The sequence below is a fragment of the Sapajus apella genome, unplaced genomic scaffold (genome assembly GCF_009761245.1).
Source record: "Sapajus apella isolate SASKATOON/1434 unplaced genomic scaffold, GSC_monkey_1.0 scaffold14, whole genome shotgun sequence".
NCBI lineage: Eukaryota > Metazoa > Chordata > Mammalia > Primates > Cebidae > Sapajus > Sapajus apella.
In genome coordinates this window covers 7,071,958-7,095,698 of record NW_022436954.1, presented here as the reverse complement: position 1 = coordinate 7,095,698, position 23,741 = coordinate 7,071,958, and the positions used below count along the sequence as shown (strand labels likewise).

The window sequence follows — 23,741 nt, the reverse complement described above, 5'->3', positions numbered from 1 at the left end:
CTCCCCATGCCCTCAGGAAGAAGTCCGGGCCCTTCCCTGAGGTCCCCTAGCTGACCACCCTGCCCCAGACCGCATTTTCTCAGGACAGCCACAGAGCCAGCTTTCCTCCTGCCTCCGGGCCGTTGCACGTGCAGCTCTGAGGCTGGGGTGCTTTTTCTGGCCCCTGCAGCCCCGCTTCTGTCTGAGACTCCTACTCATGCTCCAGGAACTCACATCATATGTTCAGGAAAGAGAGAGGGGGAGAAGGGTGTGAGGGGGGAAGGCTCTTGTGCGTGCAGTACAGATGGAGTTGTGGACATGCCCAGATCACCCAAGCAGCTGCGGAGCTGGACGTGAGTGCTCATCCACTCCTCCACCCAGCCCGTGACTTCCACAGGCGGCGCTGCGGGTGGAGGCGGGAGATGGAGCTGGAGGGGAGGTGGCAGGCAGCCCGCCAGCCCTTCCCTGTCCTGGCAGGAGCTCACACTGCCTCTCTCCTTGATGGCGGGGTACGAAGAGGAGCACTAGAGAAGCCTTTCCATGCAGGGAGAGGACCCCTCCCCAGCCTCCACCCACACGGCAGCCACGCAGCCGCCCCGGGCAGCTGCCACAGTGACCCACGTCCCCAGGATGTGTTTGTCTTCTCACAGCAAAGCACAGTTCACATCCCACCTGTAGATGATGTGGGGCCGTATTTCAGCTGCACCCAAGTGTGGTCCACAAAGGCATTACAATGAATGACGGCTCAGTTCAATGAGGTCTCAGATTTTCGGGTCTGGCCGATGTGCACCTGTGCAGCAACGCTGCTGCTCTCCCGGGACCCCTGCCCCAGCTCCCTGCCCTCTGTGCCGGGAAATCAACCTGCTCCTGTCACCTTGGACACGAACAGGGCCCGCTGCCCTAACCCTGCCACCCCGGCCTCGGCTGTAGGTCCGGCCCAGCCCTGACCACAGGCCGGTGGCCCCCAGCCCGAGGGAACCCCGGGGGTGCATCTACCTCCCAAGAAAGCTGGATTATCTGGGAACCAGACTGGGCAGGGTCCAGCTGGCCACACCTCTCCATGGTCACCACCCTTTGCTGGAGCTCTGGGCTTGGAGGCAGGGACCCAGTCCCTGGGAAATGGGCGCAGCTGGTACCAGTGCCCTGCGGCTTCACTCACTGCATCCGGCAAGGCTGGCCTTGCCCAGCGGCCCCAGCCACCCCCTCGGGGCATGCAGCCACGGGTCCTTGTCCTTATATTCGCTCTCCTGTGATGATCTGGTTCATGTCTATGTCCCATGACCCTGCATGCTTGGCCTGGCCCTTGTGGTCCCCAACCCCGTCCACCCAGGACACAGAGCACGCTGCGCACGTCTGATTGGCCGGAGGATGAGTGCCTGCCCAGGGCTGGCTTCTCTGTCTGTGGGTCCACAGCCCACCGTTCTGGGGGCTGATTCAGGAGGTGAAGGCCGTGGGTGCACAAGGGCTTAGCTTCTCATTTCTGCCAGAGAGCGAGGAGAGACCTGGATTGTGTCAGGAGGGGAGACCAGGCCTCCTCGGCTGCTTGAGGGGCAGCAGCTGGGAGGGCCCCAATGGGGCTGTGGCGTGGAAACATCTGGTGGTGGAGGCCCTGGTGGCCCTGTCACTGGCTCTCTGGGCCTCCCATGGCTCTCCCCATAGGCACTTGCTTTCCCCCAACCCCCCTCCCCCTGGGGCCCTGGGGACTCTGTTACTCAGAAAGTGCTCTGCAAAAATAAAGCCGAACCCCGCAGGCACCCAGCGCCGCCTGACTCCTCCAGGGGTGTAGAGTGGGGAGGGAGCGGGCAGGCATCCAGGGCAGCCGTAGGCAGGAGATGGGGGGACCTTGCGTTACCGGGCTTGGTGGCCAGGCGGGGCCAGGGAGGGGCAGCACAGACTAGAGGGCAGCGGGGCCTTGGGCATGACTGTCTGGGCACCTCTGGATCCTTGCCTTGGAAGGCCAGCACAGGCAGCCTCCGTGAGCCCCGAGGTGCGGCCGTGGGCCTGGGGCAGGGCAGGAGCTGCCCACCTGGCCTCCCCCTGCTCACCCAGGACGGCGGAAGGCTGATCCCTCTCACCTGCAGGTGGCACCGCCCTTTACAGTTTGTTTCTCCTGGCCTGGAGCAGATCTCTCCTCCGCCCCCACCTCGAGTTTAGTTTTTCCATCAGCACACACGCACAACCAGGCCGCCCTTATTGGCTGCGTGACCCACAGCAAGTCACTTGACTTCTCTGGGTCTTGGCTGCCCTATCTGTGAAATGGGGATAATTGTGTTTCCCGGGTCACTAAGAACATGAAACGAAGCAAGGCAGACCAGTAAGAGGCTCAACAGGCCGGGCACGGTGGCTCACGCCTGTAATCCCAGCACTTTGGGAGGCCAAGGAGGGCAGATCACGAGGTCAGGAGTTCAAGACCAGCCTGGTCAACATGGTGAAACCCTGTCTCTACTAAAAATATAAAAATCAGTTGGGCGTGGTGGTGCGTGCCTTAGTCCCGGCTAGCTGGGAGGCTGAGGCAGGAGAATCACTTGAACCAAGACATGGGAGGTGGAGTTTGCAGTGAGCCGAGATCGGGCCACCTCTCTGAGCCTCAGTTTGCTCCCCTCACAATAAAGTGAGGAGGTTGGATCAGGTGGCATCTTCATTCCTTTTTTTTTTTTTTTTTTTGAGGTGCAGTCTCACTCTGTCGCCCAGGCTGGAGTGCAGTGGCACCATGTTGGCTCACTGCAGCCTCCACCTCCTGGGTTCAAGCGATTCTCCTGCCTCAGCCTCCTGAGCAGCTGGGATTACAGGCACCCACCACCACGCCCAGCTAATTTTTGTATTTTTAGTAGAGATGGGGTTTCACCATGTTGGCCAGGCTGGTCTCAAACCCCTGACATCAGGTGATCCACCCACCTCAGCCTCCCAAAATGCTGGGATACAGGCGTGAGCCCCCACACCCAGCCGCGCTTTCATTCTTTCAGCACTTACAACAAGGCCCTCCATCCAGGTCACAAACAAGAGGGAAAGACTGGACCTAACAGCCGTGCCATCCTGAACCTTCTAGAATGGGACTGGGGGAAGGGAAGATATGCACCCTGTCCCCACGGGGCTGGGGACTCGTCCTCTGCCTGTCTTCCCACGCCCCAGGTTTTAGGCCCTAAACTGCCTTCATCCATGGGGTGAGAGGGTGCGGGAAAGGCCGACGGGTCGTGGTCTCCAGCCCTTGCCCGTCCTCGGGAAATGCATCGTGCGGTGCTTTTCCCGCCTGGAAGCCTAATAGTCGGCAGCTATTTATCGTGTCGTTTCTTAGTGTGTAGGAAAGCCACAAATAAGTAAACTCAGGCAGCAGGGCACAATTACCGAGCCTGGCGCTTATTTCCCCAACTCGCCTCCAACCTGGGCAGCAGCGGGTCGATAGTAATTTATGAGGCAGCCCCGAGGTGGAGGAGGAGGAGGCCAAATAACCGGGTTTGCTTCCCCCGGCCCTCCCTCGACCAGCTCCGCGCGCTCACAGGTGGCTGGGCCAGGAGGCTTCGGGATGAGGCAGGCAATGGAGGCTGCGTCTGGGCATCGCCACAGGAGGAGTCCCAGCTGGAGCACTGCACAGCCCCAGACCTTGTCCCCGGCCACCAACAGACCCCTTCTCTGACGCGGAGGCATCCCAAGACTAAAACGGGGGCAGAGGTGGCAACATCTCTCCCCAGGCACTTGGGGTTTGTCTCTGGGGCTCCCCAGAAGCAGAGCCTGAGTCAGGGGCCCAGCCCTGTGCTCCCAGGGAGCCCAGAGGGAGGGAGTAAGGCAGGAGAGGGTGAGGGGAGAGCCAGCTGGGGTGGTCTTGATGTGCTTTGCATGGACACTGGCAGAATCTGCAGCACTGATCATTGATCTCTGGGTCAGTCGGTCACTGACTGCTGGCTGTGCCTAGGAGAAGCGGGAGGCGGGAGCGGAGGATGGGGAAGGACATGGGAGGAGGAGGGGAGGATGAAGGGGAGGAGGGAAGAGAGGATGAGGAGGGACATGAGAGGAGGAGGGGAGGAGTGAGGAGAGGAGGAGGAAAGAGAGGATAGAGAGGGGCCGTGGGAGGAGGAGGGGAGGACAGAAGAGCAGGTGGGGAGGAGGTATGGGAGGAGGACAGAAGAGGGATGGGGAGGGGGCCTAAGACTCCAGCTCCTAGGGCAAGGAACGTGGGTAGTGGCAGCTCCACTGCGGAGTTTGCAGCCCAGGAGCGTGGGACAGCATTCACCCCACCTCAGAAGAAGGCTGCGATGTGGATTTCATCCTTCACGTAGTTGATTTCATCACATTTCATTTTCTGTCAAGTTTCCTGCCGTTACAATCTCGTTCATTCCTCTGGGGACGTGAGGATGGGAGGCTGGGAGGTTGGGGGTTGGCAGCTCTTGCCCCAGGGCTGCGCTGGTGCCAGGGAGGTGGACATGGGGGAGGAGCCTGCAGGGGTGAGGCTGGGGTGGGATCAGGCTCATGGGTGAGAACGGCAGCTGACGTGCATATCCCAGGAGAGCCGGACAGTCCTTTGGGCATTCGCACAGCACCTCCTGGACCCTCGCCACAGCCTAGGACGTTGCTGCCACCGTCCCCCTCATCTCACAGATAAGGAGACTGAGGTTCAGAAGACACTCAGCCCGAGGGGCACGGCGCTGAAGCTGCATGCGGGGCCCCAGCTCCCCACCTGGATGCCAGCGTGAGCACTGTCCTGTCCCCTCAGCGAGGCTCACCTCTTCTTCCCACAGCAGCCCTCCTGCCCCAGGCCCCCAGGAGGCTGCTGAGGCCCGCTGCAGCCAAAGGCAGGAGCATCGGAGCAGCTGCTGGGCCAACCCTGCCATCTGGCCACTCTTCTCTGTGCCCCGAGGCCTCTCTCTGGGGCTGCAAGACACATACTGAGGGTGGTGGGGTCACTCTGGGCTCTCAGGTGGCACGGAGGACTGAGGGCTTGCCTGCCTTCTATCCCCACGTGACCTCAGCTCCTGAGGGTCCCAAAGAACAATCCTCCCCAGCCATGGCCGTAGCACACTCTGGTGTATTCAAAAGGCCATCGTCCCTCCTGGCCTCCAAGCGTGCCTGTGTTAGGGCAGCCGGAGTCACTGCACAGCCTCAGGGCTCCAAGGGGGCTCCCAACCCACCCACTAATGCTTCCCCCTCCTTGTCTTGTCTGCCTGCTTGCCTGCCTCTTAAAAAAATTAAACACGGATGGTTTCATCGGGGGAGAATTAGTATTCCAGGCAGGCTGGGGGATGTGATCAGAATGTCAAGGCCATAGAGACACAGGGCCTAAAGGGAAGAGGTGCTGGGCCTGGCAGGGGTCCTGGGGTGGGGGCAGAGGGCTCTGACCCCACCAACGGAGGGCTGGTGGGGCCTCCGAGGGGACTAGATGCTCTTGGAGAGGTTGAAGTTGGGTGTGGCCAGAGGTCCCAACACGGCATCCAGGATGGGAGGAGGTGGGGTGGCTCAGAGACCTTGTCTGGCCCTGACACGTGGCTTCCCACGGCCCAGCCTGGCTCCTCTGCCCCATCCACACCCACCCTCATTCAGCCCTGGCTTGCTGCACGCACGTGTGCCAGCCACCAGCTGGGCACCAGGGAGGCACAGGGCAGGGACCAGCCTGTCCTCACCACTGCGTGTCACCAGCACTAGGCCCCTGTCTGGCACACACCAGCCCCTTTCCAAAAGCCTGAGTAACTGGGTGTGTGAACACCCACAGCATCTCCCCAGCATGGTCTGAAGAAGAGGCGAATGCTGGGAGGTTAACAGGTGTCACCGAAGACAGCGTCAGTTGGTAACCACCGGAGTGAACAAGCTTCAATTGGCATCTTTGCCGCAGGACTTCTCAGAGCCTTTAATATGCTAACGTGCCCTGTGAACCTGCAGAGGCAGCTCACTGTGCAGCCTCCTGCGGTGTGAGCAGACCTTCAGTCCCTGGCCACACAGGAGTGGCCAGTGTGGCCTTGAGGATCTGGAGTGGAGAGGGGAGTGAGTTTGCATCCAGGCTCTAGAGCAGACCCCTGTGGGACCTGGGGCAGGCTCTGGAAGATCTGTTTCCTTGGGTGGAAAACTGGAATGGTAATCACGGCACCCGTGCACGCAGGGAGGCGGTGTGTGAATAGCGCCTGCCTTGGACACAGCCCAGGGCAGCCACTGGTGTTGTTGGTAGCGTTATTACCCACCACAGCATCTCAGCTCTGTGCCTGGGCCATCCAGAACTCAATTGAGTCCGCTGCTGATGTCACTGCTGTGGACACAGTCCTTGCCCTTAAGAGCTCACGGCCCATTGGGAAAAGACAATTATACTCCCCAGTGGAGAGGGCAAGGGCTGAGGGGAGTGAGCCGGGAAGCCGGGCCTGCACCTGGCATGCTCACCCTGCCTGGCATCTCTGTCAGTGGTCATGTAGCCCGGGCACGGACATCCCTGGCAGGGGCAGCCCAGCCCACCTTTGGGTGTCTCTGGCTGGTACAGATTTCTTTCTTAACTTCATTCCTCCCAGTACTTCCCTCCCGGCCATTCCAGTTCTTGGGCCTCCCAGAACAGGTCAGTCTTCCTTCTCTGCCAGGACAGGGGACCACCCTCTTCCCTGGACTGGTCTGAACAAGCCCCACCCCCTCTTGGTCATGACCACGGTCACTCCCCACCCACTGGGCATCCTGCTCTGTAGTGTGGCTTCGCGTCTTGTAGAGCCCAGAAGGAACAGTGCTCTAGCCTGGCATGACCAGAGTGGGAGGAGGGAGAAGGTGTAGACATCACCTCCTTCAATATGCTGTTGATTCCTCCATTAATGCAGCCTGTGTGGCAACCAGAAGCTGGGAGCAAGGCATCCCTCTGTGTCTGGTCCAGTGAGTCACCTTGCTCTGCAGAAGCAGAGAAGGGCCGGCTAATAGAGAGCATGGTGCCAGGGAAGCCCAAGAAGTCAAAGTTAAGCAAGCCGGGGCCAGGGGCTGGGGGCTGGTCACGGTGGCTCACGCCTGTAATCCCAGCACATTGGGAGGCAGAGGCAGGCAGATCATCTGAGGTCAGGAGTTTGAGACCAGCCTGGCCAAAATGGTGAAACCTCATCGCTATTAAAAATATAAAACTTAGCCAGGCATGGTGGCACACACCTATAATCCCAGCTACTAGGGAGGCTGAGGCAGGAGAATTGCTTGAACCCGGGAGGTGGAGGTTGCAGTGAGCTGAGATTGCACCATTGCACTCCAGCCTGGGTGACAGAGTGAGACTGCATCTCAAAAAAACACAAAGTTAAGCAGTAAGCAGGCTGGGGACGAGGAAGGATCAGGGAAGGCTTCCTGGAGGAGGAGACAGTTGTCAGTTAGAAATGAATGGCAGGCTCCCGGAGTGAAGGCCTCCTGAGTCATCCATTCCTGCCTCTGTCTAACCATAGGGTGACTGGCAGAGCCATTTGGTCGCATACGTCATAGGGCAGCCTCCGGAAGCTGAATGTGCGGCCTCAGCAGGAGAGATCATTTGTCTTTGGAAACAGTGGCTCAGGGAGGCTGACCACAGAGGCCGGAGGCCTCTCAATGCTGGCCCCCTATCCACCAGGATTCAGAAAGTCACCCCCCCAATGGTGATGTCATCCTTGGCTGTGGCCGGGGTTCACAGGGGAACTGAGGCCACAGCTCTTCCCAGAGGTCACACCCAGGTTAGGGGGCCCAGGAGTGGGTTTTGCCGAATGCCCCGTCTGGGCCTGCATCCCAGGAGGGGAGGCAGCCACAGGTTGCCTGGCCCCGTGTGCTTCAGGAGCGAAGGTACCGGGGGCCTCGTTAACTGCGGCTTCAAAGAGCCTCGTTATGAACAAAAGTGCGCCGTGAATCCTTTCTCTTCTCCTTCTCCCCTTAAGGCAGGCTCCCAAATGAAAAGGAAAACATACAATGAGCACCAAGGAAACCTCAGCGGAAAGCCGGGCGTCTGCAAAGATGGGGACGGAGCGACATTCCACCCTCGTGTGAGGTGTGGGCTGGCTTGCTTGCTTTATTTATTTAAAATAGTCTCTCTCTTTTCCCCCTTCCTCCCAATTCAGCTAGTCTCTCAGGCTGAGCTTTAAGTTCTTTTGAAGTGTTACAACCATTTTCTCCTCTTTCAATTAACAACAAGAAGAGGAAGCTAATAGCTTCCTGAGCCACTCGCTGTAAATATTAACAAAGTCTGGCCGCCCGGGCCGGCGCGCAGCCCTGCTCTCAGCCAGAGAGCATGTTTACGGGAAGGAGGGGAAGGGTGGGAGATTTCCAACACAGAAGCAAAAATCCCTTGGCGCAGGCTCCTGCTGGGGCAGGGAAACCAGAGAACCAGGGAGCTGGGAGCTGAGTGAGAGGGCCCCTGTCCCTGGGGGCTGGAGCCTGGCAGAGCTGGTGGAGGGAAGTAGGGAACCGAGGCTGCTGGTGGATGCTTCTGGAAGGAAAGGCAGCTTTTACTGCACCTGAGTAACGCGCATGAAGGCAGATGCGTGGCCTGGAATCCCCAGCTCACGGCAGAGGTCTGAGGAGGGCTGGGTTCCTCCTGGAGGCAGCAGGCGAGGGAGGTGCTGCCATTTCCTAGGGCACACGCTGGACTCCCAGCACCAGCTCAGAGGCCTTGAAGGAGGTGGGCAGGGGGCTCCTGGGATAGGCCAGGAGGGGTTCCAAGACAGGGTTTGAGACCTGAATGGAGGAACTCGAGGCTGGGGAGGGGGCCAGGGGAAGGCGCAGCCGAGGGAGGGAGCTGACGGCCCTGGGGCAGAGCCTGGGTTCCCTGACAGCTCCTCAGCCTTCTCCCCCCGGACTCTCCAGCTGTGGTTCTCCCACCTCCCGGGGCCAAGAGCCTGCAGGACACATGATGCTGCAGCCAGCACAGCGCGGCTTCAAACGGCCACTCAAGAGCTCCAGCATGGGGACAGCCTGGGCCATTTCACAGCCAGGGTGCCAGGAGACGCTGTGACAGCACCCAGACCCTGGAGGCCAGGCGGGGACCAGGGCTGCCTGCAGTCTTCACCACCTGCCTCAGCTGCAGGGCGGCCAAGAGGACCATGGCGGGCAGGCAGGGGGCCGGGTGGCCACTGTTCTGCTGACAAAAGCAGGCCAATTTCCTGAAAGAAGAGGTTCTGGCCTCGGCTGGTGGCACCAGGCTCATCATCCCCTGAGCTTCTTCTAGGCTGGACACAGGCCCTCATGGGCACGGGTGATGCATTACAGTGAGGCTGGCTCAGAGGGGCAGGCAAGCGGTCATTCCTGTCCCCCTCCTTTTTTGAGACTCCCCCCCTTTTTTTGAGACAGAGTCTTGCTGTGCCACCCAGGATGAAGTGTGGTGGCACTATCTTGGCTCACTGTAACCTCCGCCTCCCCAGGTTGAAGTGATTCTCCTGCCTCAGCCCCCTGAGTAGCTGGGATTACAGATGCCCGCCACCATGTCCAGCTAATTTTTGTATTTTTATTAGAGGCGAGATTTTGCCATGTTGGCCAGCCTGGTCTCGAACTCCCAACCTTAAGTGATCACCTGCCTCGGCCTCCCAAAGTGCTGGGATTACAGGCGTGAGCCACCACTCCTGTCCCTGTCCCCTTTTGTATCTAGAGTCGCTTTATGAAGGGGCGAGCTCTGGCCTTGGTGCCCCTCCCTGGGGCAAGAGGGCAGGCCTCTGGGGGGCTGCCATGGCCCCATACCCTCCAAACACACTGCCAGCCGTGCTCCCTCGAGAGCCTCCCCCACAAAGGCTGAGAGCCTCGGCCTGTCCCTTAGTGAGCTGGGTGCCAGCGGCCCTTGCTGGTCTCCCCTCACCCACCCTCCCAGTGCCCGGCCTGGGAGCTCCTGCCTGCCCTTGCTGGGAGGAGATTTCAAAGGCACAAGAGCACTCCAGGCAAATGAGGACTCTTCAGGTGCCTGCCCACTCCTGTCTCCCTGCTTCCAGGGATGGCAGTGCCCACCAGCAGCTGTTTCTAGGTCCCCTGTTGCTCAGCTGCACTGGGAGGGCAGCACCCTCAGCTCGGGAACCCTCCCCCTCTGCGGCATCCTGAGCCTGGCAGAAGTGGGCCTCCCGATCCCCCAGACCATGCAGGGAGGGACTGCTGGGTCCTAAGGGGCAGTTGGCCACGGTCTGTGCCCAATTTGGCTTGCTGAGCTTCTCTGCCAACTCAGCACCAGGGTACGGTGAACTCTCAGGCCACCTCTGGTCAGAGCTGCCCACATGTGAAGGGAAGGAAGGACGGGAAGAAAGAAGGGAGGTGGCCTGTGGCAGGAGCTGCTCTGTCCCGGCGCTGCCTGCTGCATGTCTCTGATGGCCATCTTGAGGGTGGGCACTGGCAAAGGCCCAGGCCTGCTGGTCGGGCGGCACAAGCTCCTGAAGCCACCCACGGCCTGGCTCGCACGCTCTCGTAAATACCCCGAAAGTCTGGGTTTTGTCAGGAGATGGTTTAATTAGCAGAGCGGAGGCTGGGAGGGTTCGCGCCGCACAGGCAGGCTCTCGCCTCCCCCCTTCCCACCCTGCTGCTCCAGTACCACGCAGCCTGGGGGCCGGGAGCAGTGGGCAGGGGATGAGGTGGGCCCATCACACAGGGCAGAAGGGAGGAGCTGGAAGCCCGAGGCACGGCCTCCAGAGGCCTTCCTGCTCCCGCGCGGCTCGGGGCTGAGCTGGCTGCCACGGCTCCCCCAGGAGTGCTGCCCTCCACGGAGGACCAGGAAGCAGGAGCCCCAGGCCTGCCTTCAGGGCGTAAAGCCCCGGGCCTCCCAAGTTGGCCCCTTCCCTTCAACCCTTCACTGCGCGAGGGCCCCAGCCCAGACCCCTACCCCTGCTCCAGAGGACACGGTCCCAGCTTTTCTCTGGTCCCCTCCAGGGCACCCAGCACCCTCCAGGCCTCCATGCAGCAAGCATGCTCTTTCTACGCTGCAAGTCTGCTCACACTCCTCCACGCCGGGGCACCCTCACGGCCTCCCTGCTGCCCTCGTATACAGACCAGGCCCCTCAGCACAGCATTCACAGCACCCCCAAAGCCAGGCTGTGAGCCCTGCTTCAGCTCAGATCGCCGCCCTTCGGGCACTCAGAGCTCTATGGCAGGGCCTCTCACCGCGCCAAGCCCTCCCACCTTGAGCCTTTACACAGGCTGTTCCCTCAGCCTGAAATGCTTTTCCTGTCGCACTCCCTATGGGCTGAGCCCATGTCAGGAGCGGTCCTAGCCCCCAGGCAATGCTCTCCCCGCCCCCAGCCTTCTGTCTCCAGTGCCCTCGGGAGAGAGGGAATAAGCAGCCCCAGACCTCTCTCTCTGCAATGGGAAAGAAAGGAACAGGCTCTGTGAACGGCCATCCTGGCAGGGGGAGTCAGCGGCCACGGAACAAACTCCAGTTTGAGTCACAAAGAGCCTTTTCATCTATAAAGGTCAGACACAGATGCTGACCTCAGCCTGGAAGTCCAAAATGAAAGAAAATCCTGGGTCTCCTAGCTCTTGCCAGCTCTGACCTGCTTACAATGATCTAAACTCTGCCCTCTTTGCCACCAGGGCAGCTCTGCCCAGGGAGGGGGGCAGGCATGTCGTTCATTTAAAACATCACTTCGCTAAGTCACCAGCCATAAAGCCCACCTGGGTTTCTAGCAGCACATACCAGCCATCTGATTAATGACACATACATAAAAATCCATCCCTAAGAGCCAAAGGTTGAAATAAAACAGGAGGGCTAATTGCTAATATAGGAATTAATATCAGAGAGCACCGATCTTTAAGGCAGCCATGAACTGTAAAGCTGAGGAGCCGAGGACCGTTTCTACTTTGGGAGGAAGGCGTGAGGGCTGAGGGTGGGCAGTGGCTCTAGAAGATGGGCAGGGGGTCAAGGGGAAACCCAGTCACACCTGCCCCACTCTGGATGGCCACTGAGCTCACGTGTGATTGTCATGACATAGGAACACCCCAGAACCACAGCACAGCGTCGTCTTCTCCAAGAAGCTCCCCGATCCACTCCGCTTCCGAAGGCTGGGCAAGGCGGGGCTCTTGGCTCCCATACAGCCATGTGTGCTTCTCACACTGCAGCCCTCTGAAAACGAGTGCCCTCCCCACTAGACTGTGAGCTCCTGAGGATGGGGGCATCTCTTTGGATCCCCAATGTCTTGCACAATGCCTGGAGCATGATTAGACTCAGAATGTGTTTGCTGGATGGGAAGATGGATAGATGGAGAGATAGATGGAGAAATGGATGGGTGAAAAGATGGAGATATGAATGGATGGATGGATGGATAGATGAAGGTGAACAGATGGATTGATGGAGAGATGGAGAGATGGAAGAATGAGTAGACGGAAGGATGGGTGGATGGAGATATGGGAGGATGAATGGACAGACTGATGGAGGGATGGAAGGATGGATGGAAAGATGAATGGATTAATGGAGGGATGGATGGATGGATGGATGGAGAGATGAATGAATACACTAATGAAGGGATGGATGGATGAATAGAGAAATGGTGAGATGGAGAGATGGATGAATAGAGAAATGGTGAGATGAAGGGATAGAGAAATGAAGGGAGAGATGGAAGGATGGAGGGATAGGTGAATGGAGGGGTGCATAAGAGAGCCTCAGGAGAAGCCCAGGGCCCCCCAGTGCAGGGTTTGGTTGGTGGTCCATTTCTCCTGTGCTGTCTTGGAGTAGAACAGCAAGAAGGAGGCTGGCCTGGAGTCTGAGGCCCTGACTCTGCTGCAGGTTGTACAACCCTGGACACGTCCGCTCCCTCTTCTCAGTCCGCAATGGAGGTGATCCTCCTTGACCTGCTAGCCGTGCTGTCTCCCCAAGCTCAGGGAAGACGGCAAGGCAGAAATTACTGGGAAAGGACAAGGTGCACTGTCCCTGGCATATATGGATGGGCAGATCCGGCCAAAACGCAGAGGGTGGTGCAGGGATGCGAGGCGGGGCACTTGGCCCTCTTTCCCTCCTCTCAAATTTCTTTTAATACAGTTGTGATGTTGTTGATTATAACAAAAGTAGACTTGTGTACGCAGCTCAAAGCACTTTTACTCATAAAGGAAGCTTTTATTATGTTGACTCAAAACATGGTTTCTTGGTTTTGAGAACAGAGACCAGACCTGGATCCTGTGGGAACAGGGGAGGCTGAGGCGATGGGTGTAACCACTGACTTCCTACGGTGTGGTCTCCACTCACTGGAGCCGGGAGGGTGGCAACTGAGGGCGCTGTGGCTCTGGCGGGACGTGCCTGCCAGGCGTGCGCATTTACATATTTATTCTTGGGCCTCCTTTGGTTCAGTGAATGCAGGTGGCTGCTAATGATCATCATTAGGCACCCACACACGGGAAGAGCCACAGCGCTGCTGGAGAGCTCACGCCTCCCAGCCACCGCCAGCCAGACTCACTTGGAAAACCAGTACACACCCCAGAGCCCCGGGAGGCCCCACTCATCCAGGGCAGAGATGCGGAGGGGCCCGGTATCCCAGCACTGGGGTTCCAGGAGGCTCTGCAGGCCCCAGGGAAGGTGGGGGTGGGGGCTGCAGCAGTGAAGGCGGACTGAGGACACACAGAGCTGGACGGGCACCAAGAGCCTCACTCAGTGCCCTGGTTTTCTAAATCAGGAAGCAGATGGGGAGTTCGCTGGGTGCATTTATTAAGCACCAACTGTGTGCAATGCACTGAGCCAGGCACTGGGGGATCCAGCCTCAGGTCCTCCCTTGAAGCCAGGGAGACAATTCTGTTCATGCTGCATCGTTACCGTCATGGTTCACAGGACCACACCAGCCGAAGAGGAGGGTAGCCCGCTGCAGGAAGAGAGGGATGCCAGCTGCACAGATTCTTACAGGAGGCGACAGGCCAGGCGGGGGACTAGTGGGCAGTCGTGGGAGACACAGCTGGCGGGCTGGCAGGCCCTTGGAGACTGCCGTAGGAGCGCTGCCTCTATCCTGAGGGCTATGGGAAGCTCTTAGGATACAGCTGAGAAGCTATGGGAAGGGCCTGAGGCGGACATGCTGGTGGGCTAAACGAGCCTCCTTCCTGGGTTCTTAATTTCAAAAGCAGAGCTTAATGCTTTCTTTCTTCATCAGGAGGCAGCGGCCATGGCTGGCTGGAGCCTCTGGGCTCCCAGGACACGGCGGCCATCCTCTCAAAATGCCAAGGCTGGCCGCCCCTGCCCCCACCCCCATCGGTGTAAAACAATTTCTGCGCCCCGGCCAGGGAGGCAGATGACCTCATTGGACTTCTTCCATCTCTCGCTTTCATGGAGAAATTACAATTTATAATTGGATGAAATCACGCGGGTGGTAATAGCAATAAGGGCTTGTGCTGGAGCCGGCCGCCTTCCCCCTCAACCCCCGGCAAGCGGGGATTCTGTCCTCATCTTCCCTCCTGCGTGAGCCCCACCGCACCCTTCCAGGGCCTGTGCCCCACCTGGAGTGTGGACCAGGCCCTGGCCATTCAGAACTGATGTCCTCCGGGGTTTGCTGGCTCTGAAACCTCCTTCTTCCTAGGGTAGCTTGTCCCAAGAAAACTCTTCCCCCCACCCTGTCCACCCCATCAGACTCAGACCTCACTCCACCTGGCTGGCACACTCCCTTCTCGAATGCCTTCCCTGCCAGGCTGTGAGCCCCGTGGGCAGCCACCCCCCATCTGGGTGCTGGGCTTATTATTGTCTGGATTTGTGAACCCTAATATCCCTGTTTTTATTTGTAAGGGCCTCCGACAACAAGCATTTCTCACATCAACCACCTTAGGCCTTACAAAGAAAAGTGCCCAGATGCAGCTGAGCCCATCTGGATCTGATTTCAAACCAGAACGAACACTCTCAGATGTGTAATAAAAGCCCTTTTCCAAAGAGGGGCTCCTGCAGGGGGATACGGACACCAGGGCACCGTGGCCCTTCCACAGGCCTTGCTAATGAGAAGTGCTGGGGAGGGCTCAGGGTTTTGTTTTGGATTCTGGAACAGCCTGCCCTGCCTCCCGCCCCCCACCCCCCGCCCCCCGCCCCCGTCTGTTCGGAAGACGAGGGTGGCTGCGGGTATGGAGGAGGACTGACCCCCTGCCTAGGAAGCGGGGTGGGTGCCAGAGGCCAGGAACACGAAGACCCAACTTCCCCAGCTCCTGATGGTCCTGCTTCCCACGGTGGGGAAAGGCAGTGCTTGTTCGGGATGTCCAGGCCACGGTGGCCCAGTCGGAGCTTTTGAATGACATTTAGCAAGAAGAACAGGTGCCGGGGGAACTGAAGCCAGCTCTGGGCTGGGCTGGGCGGGCGGGTGGCCCTGCATGGCCAGGAGCTTGAAAAACTTCATTTTTCTCTTCCCAGTCCTTCCACCCCCCAGCAGGGAAAGCCAGGTAGCTTCAAGGCTCAGCACTTGGCATGACCCATGGTTTAATGTCTGGATTTGGAAAGAGGCAGGAGGAGGGGAGAATAACCCCAACCCCTTCCCCCGCTCATGGGCGAGTGGCATTAAAAAAAAACAGGATCCAGGCCAGGCGCGGTGGCTCACACCTGTAATCCCAGCACTTTGGGAGGCCGAAGGAGGCAGATCACAAGGTCAGGAGTTTGAGACCAGCCTGGCCAGCAGGGTGAAACCCCGTCTCTACTAAAGATACAAAAAATTAGCTGCGGGTGGGGGGATGGGTGGCACATGCCTGTAATCCTAGCACTTTGGGAGGCCGAGGCGGGTTGGTCACAAGGTCAGGAGATTGATACCATCCTGGCCAACTTGGTGAAACTGCATCTCTACTAAAATACAAAAAAAAAATTAGCCGGGCATGGTGGCACATGCCTGTAGTCCCAGCTACTTGGGAGGCTGAGGCAGGGGAATTGCTTGAACCTGGGAGGCGGAGGTTTCCAGTGAGCCGAGATCATGCCACTGCACTTCAGCCTGGTGACAGAGCGAGACTCTGTCTCAAAACAAAACAAAACAGGATCCAAAGCGAAGGAGGCTGTGGCCCTGTGGCCCTGACAGATGCTGTCCCAATGCTGCCCCTCACGCCCCTGGGCTTAATCACTTGTATTGTTTTTGGCAGGTGAGGAAGCAGGCGGTGGGTGAGAAGATGATTCCTTCTTGGACAGACAAGACCAGGGGATGAAGTGGGAATAACCCATCCTCCCCCTTCCCCAGCAAGGAAACCTCTACAAACAGGAGCAGCCAAGCAGGACCGAGGCCCTCGCCCCGCAAGCATCTTCCCAGAGAAGGGCATGTGGGGGCTGACAGCTGAGCCGCACGTGTCAGCAGCTGCAGCCCCGCCGTGAACATCTGAACTCCTCAGCGGGGTAATGGACCCCCTCCCTCCCGCTGGAGACGAGGCCTGAGTGGCAGGAATACGGAGCCATTGGAGAGCGGCTCCCTCTCAGCTGTGTCACGCAAGAACGCTCTCTGCACCGAGCCCATTCTGCCAAGTGACTTAAAGGGATTTTTAAAAAAGCCTTGGTAAACAAAAAGGGGGTAAGAGCCACACAGAGGCCTTTCAGAAGAGGTGGCAGCCTGCAGACAAAGGGCAAGAGTTGAAACGGGCCGTGGAAGTGGCGAGAAGCAGAGGCCACCCTCCCCGGGGCTGGGCGCCAGGCCTCAGGGCATGCCTGAGGAGCAGGGGCCCAATCCCCCTCAGGCCACCATCGGGAGTCCTGGGGCCGAGAGGGGTGTCCCTGTACCTCCTGTGCGCAGGACCCTCACTCCGAAGGGAGAAGCCAGCTGTGCCTGAGGCCTAGGGTGCCAAGGATGCTGCTGATTGGGGCCTGCAGCCTCATCTGAACACCTGGAGACCAGGAGACCGAGGCACTGCATCCTCTCTCTGTTCCCCAGGGCGCCCCAGGTCTGAGGTCTGCGCCCCTAGTGGCGCAAAGCCTGCTAGGACCACGGGGCTGGGAATGTGAGAGCCGTCGGAGCTCCCGGTGTCCCAAGGCGGGGCTTCAAGACTTTGGTGGGGACCTCCGGACCAGCCACCCCAGTTGGACTCAGAGGGCTCCTGGGCTGCAGCAGCGAAGGAGGTAAGGCCCCGGCCAAGGGAAGAGGGATGCGGATTCGGAAGGGCTCCAGGGTGGCCCAGGGTTCCTCACACCCAACGAGGGCATAGCGGACGAAACCAGCGGGTCCCAGCCAGAGCTCACAGATCTGCAGCTCCATCCCCCCACCCACTCACACAGTCCACGAAGCTGGTGGCTTCTACTTGCCAACGTTAGGATCACTGGCCACCTGGTGGCTCCCGTGCTGCTTGCTGGGCTCTACCCATGGCGGGACCTGGGGAGTAAGGGGCTGGACTCTTCTGGAGTCCACGGCCCGGCAGCAGGGTGGGCGAATCTCATTTTGAGCCTCCTCCCTGAAGGTGGTAGCAGTGAGGCCTGGTGGGAGGTGGGCAGGAGCTCTGGTAACCTAGGCTACTGCCCCGGCACCTGCTGCCCTGAACGGGAGGAAGCCCACAGGTCTCCATCAGGGCCTGTGCCTGCCTTGGCCAGGGACCAGGAATGGGGCTGATCCAAAGCTACCACCCCAGGTCCTGCGCCCATTGGCCCTGGGGCATCATCTGCGCCTGCTTCCAGTTCAGCCTCTTTGTTGGTTAAGAGGAGCGAGCTGAGGCCCAGAGAAGGGCAGCGAGTGCCCCAAGGGTCACACAGCCGCCGGGGAGGGCGAGCAGGGGTGAGGCTGTGCCTCCGGAAACACAAATCCCAGGCAACCTGGAGCCTCGGTGCCCTGGGCAGGACAGGGAAGCCCTAATTCATTACCAAGATGGAAAATGACACCTCCCCACGCTCTCCCTCAGGAGAGGGGTTGATTTATGATTGCGCCAGGGTCCGGGACATTTGTCAGTGCGGCTCAGCGTGCACGCCGTCTGCGGGGGCATTAATAGCCGTGTTATTAGCCACCGGCGTGAAAGATGCCCTGCGGATGGGCTATTTGCTGTTATTTATTATAAAAGCGCGCCAGCCCGGCAGCCCTACAGCCCTTCCGCTCCTCGCTGCTCCTCTCCCTGCACCGAGCCCTGGACGCTTACTGCCCCTCATCCCTAGGAGAGTTTGGGGGTCATTCCTAGGCTGAAGCCAAGCTGGAGGGGAACAGCTGCTGCCCCCCAGGCCTGCTACCCCCCGGGTTTATGGAAGATCTGCCCAGTGGGCCCTGTGCAAAGGGAGGGAAGGAACACACGGCTCTGGGCAGACAGACCTGGGCTGGGGCCTGGCCCAATGGTTGTGAGCTGCGACCTTAGACAGGTCCGCCCTTCCCTGTGTGCCACCCCTTTGTGCATCGGGGATGCAGCCTCTCCCCACCCCCGTGCACAGGGCTGTGGCCAGCTGGAGAGAGCATTCTGTAGCGGGCCCCGCACTCAGTGGGCACGCAGCCCTGACAGCTACTGCTAACGCTAACAGGCATGACCCCACAGGTGTGAGAGACCACGGACCCACAAGGTGGGGAAAAGCAGTCCCTGTGAGACTCCGCTGGAGTTGGGACACTGTATCCAGCACCCTCCCTGTGCCAAAGCCCTGGGAAAGGGTTAGAGTTGGGCACCAAGGCCGTACGAGGTGGGTGGGAGGCTGCCCAACGCTGCTGGAGGCTCCGTCTCCATCCTGAACCTGTCTCATCCGTTCGGGGCCTCAGGTTTTCCTCCTCTGCATGAAGCAGACAATCGCTGGCACCCTTTATCTCATGATTCCAGGGTCCTGAGGGCTGGCTCCACCTGCACGTGTATCTGTGGGGCGGGGTGGAGGGGAAAAGGCCATCTGTAGGAAAGCGAGGCCCACCTCTGATACTTGGAGACAGACACGCAGTTGGGCAGTGCCAGGCCAGTATCCGTATCAGTGGGGGTGAGCAGGGATGGCCGGGAGTCTCTCTTTGGGGCCGGAGAAGCCCCGATGGGCAGCTGAGAGGGGCAGGAGGAGACCTGGGACGGGAGGAGCACCCCACGTCCAGTCTGGGCCTGGGTTTGTGGTGACCCCCCGCCATCTGCTGCACAGGCCAGGCACTTCCCTTTGCCTCTCTGGGCTGCTGTGCTGCTGAGGGCACCCTGGGTCACCATGATGTCCTGGGGTGGGCTGTAGGAAGGCCAGCCTCCCTCTTCTCTCCCACTGCCCAGCCCTGGGTCTAGGTTCAGGGGCCTCCCTTTTGGTGGCCCTGTTCATTCACGCATCAGATGTTTACGGAGCACTTTCTGTGCCAGGCTCCGTGCCAGGTACAAGACAGGCCACATCCCAACTGTCGGAGTTTATGTTCTAGGGGGAGGAGGCGATCCGCAAACTGATGATGAATAAATGGGGGTGTCCCACTGGGAGCAGGGCCCGCCTTCCCGCTTGTCAGGGTTTTTTTCAGCCCATGAGAGGCCTCGCCCTCTGAGCCCACTGCCAAGCCTCTGATCTAGGACCAGTGGGCGTTGCCCATCACAAGCCTTTCCAGCTCACACCGCTCCTCTCCTGGCCCTTTGCTGTGGCCCAGGATCCTAACGGAGGCTGAGGAGTGCAGCCATGCAGGCCCGCAGCCCCAGCCCTGTTCTTGGGGACTGTCCCCAGCTCTGCTCCTGCTGCCTCTCTTCCTTTTCCCCGCCCCCTAAAATAAAGACCTTTAGCCCCTCTCCTTCCCTCTGAAACTCCATTGGGCTTTCTTTTCTTTTGAGATAGGGTCTCATTCTGTCATCCAGGCTGGGGTGCAGTGGCACAAGCTGGGCTCACTGCAACCTCCGCCTCCCGGGTTCAAGTGATTCTCCTGCCTCAGCCTCCCAAGTAGCTGGGATTATAGGCATGCACCAGTACGCCTGGCTAATTTTTGTATTTTTAGTAGAGACAGGGTTTTGCCATGTTGACCAGGCTGGTCTTGAACTCCTGACCTCAGGTGATCCACCTGCCTCGGCCTCTGAAAGCGCTGGGGTTCAGGGATGAGCCACCGCACCCGGCCCACTGGGCTTTCTTTTTTCCTTTCCAAAAGGAATTATGTCTCAGTTTAGGCAGCTTTACTAAAAATGGACACAGACAGACAGAAATATCAGGTGTAGGAGCATCTTATTAAATAATGCCGAGAGAGAAGGGAACAAAATTACATGTGTCTACTTTCATCCCCCCACCCCCTCTTGGCCTTAAATGGTTTAATATCGAACACTGTTATCAATATAATTAACCTCCTAAGACACAATTCTAAAGTCTTGTTTTTTAAAGTGATTTACATTCTCTGAAGTTCAGGACATCCCGCCGCAGGGCACCAGCACCGCCCAGACGGCCTATGCGGTTAGGTGCATTTATAGTGGATTTGCATACCTGTCTGCAATTACCGCCAGTGATAACAGCTGATGCATAATGCATGCAGCCTGAAATTAGAAAAATAATTAACTTTAGGTTTTAAAAGAATCCCCGCCCCAGCCCCCATGCATCACAAGCTCTGAATGATACCAGCGGATGGGATCCAGCAGCAAAGTTGTCTAGGGTGATGGGTGTGGCTAGCTGGCACCACGCCCTGCTGGGAGCTGAGGTCAGAAGGTCCTTGAGGCCCATGGCATCTAGCCCCTGCCCTAAGAAGATGCCTCTGGTGGGCCTCAGCCCCTGGGACATCTGCCTGAACTAGGGCTTGGAAAAGCCCCACTCACACAACTCAAGGCCCCCTTCCTTCCTGCAGTTCACGTCTGGGGCTCAGGAAGCATGGCTCATTGCTAGGAACAGTAATGGTTCCCTCATTCTGAATCCCACTCTGCTAAACACGGAAAGTAACCTTGTTTTATCTCCACAAGAGCCCAGGGAACTAGATCGTTTACGGTCACATTTTGCAGATAAAGACATGAGAACCAAAGCCACCCCACAGTAGGCTGAGCAGCAGGACTGAGCCAGGGAGGTCACTGCGATACTTGCCTTCACAGGAGAGGGGCTTCCTGGGGAGAAGGGGGGAGCTCTCCCTGGGTCTCCCTGAGCACCAGGAGGCGGTGGCCTGCCCTGTCCACCTCCTGGCCCTCCTCGCTCTGTCTTGCTTGTAGCTGAGCCCCCAGGAAGGTGGGCTCTCTCATTAATTTAAACAAAGGTTTGCTGAAGCCCCATCACAGAGCTGGAGACGGCTGTGCCTAGCGGGGCTTCCCGTCTAGCGGGGGGGCGGGGCTGGGGTCCCACTGGCCTTTCCCACGCTGGGGCTGAGAAACTGCTCTGCCCACAGTCTGTCCTGCACAGCGCTCTCACTGAGGACTTGAAGGCCTGGCAAGGTTTAGGGGAGACATGTGAATTACTGCAGAAGGGAGTGACTGGCAGGGAAAAGACACCTGCAAGAGACCCCACCTGGGGGCTGGGAAGTGGGGGAAAAGCCAGAGGACCCAGGACCTGTGGCAGCCACATACAGTGCCAGGCCACATGGGGAGCCAGATTCCTAAGGACAGCGGTGGACAGGTGGGCAGGAAGGAGGCTGAGGGGCGAGTGGGGTGGGGGAGACGGGACCAGTGAACACCCACCTGAGCATGTGCTTGTCCTTTCTGCAGATAGAGTTTAGATGCTGGGCCCCTCCCCTCCCTGCCTGGTCCTGCCTGAGATGCCCCCACCCAGGGATGGGGCAGATGAGAGGAGATGAGGGAGCAAGGCTAGGCTGGGATGAGGGCTGTTTCCTTGCTGGCTTCTGGAAGCTCCTAGGAGATGCCCGTGAATAGAAAATAGCATCCCCAGGTTCCATGAGGGCCTGGAGGCAGCAGCAGGGTCCCCAGCAAAGGCCGAGCAGCAGATGCTGGGCCCTAAGCCACCAGGAGCAGTGGGGAAAAAGCTCAGTGTCACTAACTTGTAAAGGCTTTGCAGTTGGGTGACGACACCCCCACTCAGCTTCCCTACTACTTCCCGAGACCTGGGACACCCGGGAGGCTGCCGGCCTCTCCCCATGAGGGACACTGGGTCTAATGTACCGTGAGCGAAGCTTCTGGGGAGGGCTGCAGTGGGGTGGGGAAGGGAGGGACGGAAGCCTCGGGACTTCTTAGGGGTGGGAATGAGTATGGCGTGGAGGAGCTAAGGAACTATTTCTGGCTGCTGGGCGACCTGGTGATGAAGACCCATTTAAAACCCTCTTACCTCCCTGACCCCTTCACCCTGCCCCCCAGCCTGGAGGGCTTCCCAAGGAGGGCTGGCACAGCACCACGGGAGGGGATGGTGGATGGCCCCGTCTACCAGCTCTGTGCGGCCCAGACATAGAGTCAGGGCTCCCAGCATGGCCTGGGGGAGGGACGGGGCTGTGCCTGCACAGTTGGAGGTAGGGGGCAACATCTCAGCTTCGCAGAGTCTGATAAGGGGTCAGCCTGTCCTGAAGGGAGGGCAGGAGCAGGGGGGTGGAGAAGGGGCCACTGGAGCGCAGAGGACAGAGACGGGCAGCTACTGCAGAAGCTAGGGCAGTGTCTGGGGACGCAGAGATTTAGGGCAGCTTTTAAACCGGATGCGTTGGGGGCATCCAGATTGCACTCAGGAGGGGGTACTCTGCACATATAACGTCAGTGAATCCTAAATTGTAAGTTCCCATGTAAGGGCCCCTCTTATGACCACATTTGTAGATGAGGAAACAAGCTCAGAGAGGGCAAGCAACTTGCTCAAAATCACATAGCCTGAGGCTGGGTGCAGTGGCTCACGCCTATAATCCCAGCACTTTGGGAGGCTGAAGTGGGCAGATTGCTTAGGCCTAGGAATTCAAGACCAGCCTGGGCAACACAGCAAAACCCCACTTCTGCAAAAAATACAAAAATTAGCCAACTGTGGTGGTGCATGCCTGTGGTCTCAGCTCCTTGGGAGGCTGAGGTGGGAGGATCACCTGAACCCAGGGAGGTAGAGGCTGTAGTGAGCTGTGATCGAGCCACTGCATTCCAGACTGGATTACAGAGTGAAATCCTGTCTCAAAAAAAAGGAAATCACACGACCTGAAAGTGGCAGAGGCAGGACTTGAAACCCGGCCTCTCTGTCCTGGAGGTGGGGCCAATGGCTGATACAGCCAATGCCAAGAATAATCCCCCACCGTTCCCCTCCCTCATCCCTGGGCCCACCAAAAATCCGCTGCCAGTCATGGAGCTGGCAGGTCATAACTCACAGCACGCTGAAGTCTGAGGGATCCATGCAAGGACGACAAGCGATCCCGTAAAAGATGGGTGATTTACCAGGTTTAATTTGATGGCTGCCTGAAGTATGAAACATACAACAAGGGAATAAAAAGGCAGCCAGCACCCCCAGGTCCCGCCCTCCTTTCCTAGAGCCAGAGGGCTCAGCCTCAGGCTGGCCTTGGGGAGGGGGTGGTAGGGGAGCCTCTGGCCAAGATGGATGAGGCCCACTGACAGTGGAGCGGAAAGGCCTTGGGTCCCTGCCTCCCAAATGCTTCTTGGTTATCCATCAGGCATCTCTGAAAGGTGCAATTTAGACTCTATTATGATGCCGAAGCCTCTGGAGGCTGAGGACTGTGGCTGTGAGCTGAGCGGGAACAGATGTCCATGCCAGGGAGTGCGGTGGCTGGCCTTGGCTTTGGCCTTAACAAGTTTGCCCCCTGCTTAGGGCACTGCCCCGGAACAGCCAAGTACAAAGGCCACCTGTATCCCTTGGGCCAGGACTCAGCAGCCCACAGACCAGGGAGGAGGTGTGTCCTCTGGCCACATCCTGCCCCCCACCCACCTGGCACAGGTGCTCCTAGACTCAGACTCGGCCCTGGAGACTGAGGCCAGGTGGCCTGTGCGCAGGCCTGAGTCTCTCTGTCTCTGGCACCTGCCCTGTGCTACCTGCCTGCTTGTAAGTGGCTTGAGGCAGGACCTCCAGCTCCACAGCCTCTACGGGCCTGGCTCAGGGCAGAAGGGAGAGACGTGCAGTGGGAAATCTGTGCTGGCTGTGACCTTGGCTGGGCCCCTCGTGTCTCTGAGTCTCAGGCTACTGGGCTGGGAAATGAGGACTGCGTATGCAGCGACCT

General features: G+C 58.9%; 2 protein-coding genes across 6 annotated transcripts in view; one reads left to right on the top strand and one right to left on the bottom strand.

Moving 5' to 3' along the window:
- Nucleotides 1–23,741, bottom strand: part of MACROD1 (mono-ADP ribosylhydrolase 1) — a 170,855-nt gene that overhangs the window by 88,617 nt on the left and 58,497 nt on the right. The gene's annotated exons all lie outside the window — the stretch shown is intronic.
- FLRT1 (fibronectin leucine rich transmembrane protein 1) overlaps nt 1–23,741 on the top strand; it is an 80,773-nt gene that overhangs the window by 50,749 nt on the left and 6,283 nt on the right. The window contains exon 2 of the mRNA XM_032283012.1: nt 15,907–16,867. The gene's annotated coding sequence lies outside the window, so the exon portion shown is untranslated. The remainder of the gene's footprint in view (nt 1–15,906; nt 16,868–23,741) is intronic.